Source organism: Schistocerca piceifrons, chromosome 1, assembly GCF_021461385.2.
Source record: "Schistocerca piceifrons isolate TAMUIC-IGC-003096 chromosome 1, iqSchPice1.1, whole genome shotgun sequence".
Classification (NCBI taxonomy): Eukaryota; Metazoa; Arthropoda; class Insecta; order Orthoptera; family Acrididae; genus Schistocerca; species Schistocerca piceifrons.
The window spans coordinates 1211629590-1211631797 of NC_060138.1; the positions used below are offsets into that span (position 1 = coordinate 1211629590).

The 2208-nt window shown below is 48.2% G+C and overlaps 1 pseudogene; it reads right to left on the reverse strand.

Annotated features, from left to right (window-relative positions):
• Positions 1-907: 907 nt before the first annotated feature.
• Positions 908-1025, reverse strand: LOC124727916 (annotated as a pseudogene).
• Between the last annotated feature and the right edge of the window lie 1183 nt (positions 1026-2208).

Genomic DNA, 2208 nt, shown 5'->3' on the forward strand with positions numbered 1-2208 from the left:
AGCCGTTACAAGCTTTTTACAGACGCAAGAACTTCTGTTAACTTTTACCTGTCGACATTTGCGCGTTCTCTATTGAACCAAGAGAGCCACAGCCTTTGGTTCCTCAGCATTTTTCGAATTTCGTTGTTAAATCACGGCGGACCTTATCGGTTCTTAATCCATTTATTCGGCACATACTTCTCCAGAGCATGATTTACAATCCGTTTAAACTTTACTCGTATTTCTCTACGTCCATCGTATTGGAACTAAATGATGTCGAATGTAAAATATCTTTTCGAGAAAACATATGTGACTATTACCATACAACGCCCGTCCGGTTGGCCTTGCGGTCTAACGCACGGCTTCCCGGGCAGGAAGGAGCCTCTCCGTCGATTCTAGGTCCCCGGTTAACATATAATACAATACAATTACTATACAAGGCTATTGCTATCTTTTTTTCTTGTTATTTTGTAACCTGTTGTGCTTTCAGAAATGTTTGTCAACTTCCTGTTGCTACACGTGCTGTCAAACAGTTACGTATTAACTGCTGTCCGCTTCATCTCTCAGGTATTAAACAGACAAAGTCTAATTGTACTGGCGACTGTAATAATTAGTGTGTTATTTCAATTAGAATTGTTGTGGACTCTTTGAGGCATGTGGTATTCCTTTTCGTTACGTACTTGCCGAGAACGATGGCACTGTAGGAAGTGCTGGAGTAGAATAAAAGCACTCCGTCATCAGGCCACAAGTGGCCCATCGGGACCATCCGACCGCCGTGTCATCCTCAGATGAGGATGCGGATAGGAGGGGCGTGTGGTAAGCACACCGCTCTCCCGGTCGTTACGATGGTTTTCTTTGACCGGAGCCGCTACTATTCGGTCGAGTAGTTCCTCAATTAGCATCGCGAGGCTGAGTGCACCACGAAAAATGGCAACAGCGCATGGCGGCCCGGATGGTGACCCATCCAAGTGCCGGCCACGCCCGACAGCGCTAAACTTCGGTGATCTGACGGGAACCGGTGTATCCACTGCGGCAAGGCCGTTGCCGCAGTAGAATAGGATGTGCCTTAAAATATCTTGTTGTACAGTTGTCTCCACTAAGCTATCTTTTTTTTTTTTTTTTTTTTTTTTAGCGTTGATAAACTTGCCCAAAATCATTCATTAGCCTTGCGCGGTGACGATCGTATTATCGTCCTAACGATCATATTATCGTCTTAACCGATTAGTAAGGGGGGAGGTTACAATTCTTTACTGATGCAGCCTCGAGAGACTTACGCAAAAGACGGAATACGGGAATCAATTTTACCAGGCGGGGAATTTGAATGGCACTCCTCTGTAATAGGGAGCCAGAGTTTGTTCTACCATCCCTCTTAGGCGCCAGCTTGAGAGTCAAAACTTCTTCCGGTGCTCGAGAAAGATTTGAGACCGAGGGGGAATGCGAATTCTTTATCTGGACAGAATTCTCGCCAGCAGAACTGTGAGAGCACGAACCAGTGAGCGCTTGTCGAGAACTCATGAATATACGATGTCGCCAGTTTGTGGCACACGAGCAGAAATAATAAAAGCGGGCGCTAGCGATCGGGCAGATGTTCCCCCCCAACTTGGCCCCTGAGACAAGACTTCCGCGCTGTCTCTACCTGGCGCGCGGCGCGCCCTTCTCGCTCGTCGGAAGACAGCACTCACGAGATCTTGGCGGCGGTGGGGCTTTGTAGCGGCGCGTAATGGTCGGCGTATGAATAAGCAAGCAGGCGGGCGGCCCTGCGCTTTAAAACGCCGCCCTGCTCCCTCTCTGCTGCCGGGTTCGTTTCTCATCTGTGGAGCGGTAAGCAGCGCTAAAAGTGCGCCCGGCCAGAGGGCGAACTGCGCCACCTGGGACCAGCTTCCAGGGCCGCCTGATGGATGCTCCAGGTGGCTGGAACCGTTCTGTTTTAGTACTGTGGAACGACGACTTCTCCAAAGTAGTTCCGATGCTAATACAATGGGCTTCGGTGAGAGATTCGACTTGCAGCTGCGTTACTTTCATCTTGTGGTTTGAGTCATGTGTAGTTTTTCATGTGAATGGTATCGCGATCAGCAGTTGCAACTAGCGACTCTGCCGTTCTTGCATTTTATGTTGAGGAAAACCGAGTACATAGATTTGTTCTTGTACTACAAGGTATACTGTACTGTACAGTCAAAGATCTGCTTGGTCAATCTGTGTGATGGCATTCTGTATTGGTGTCCATAGAAT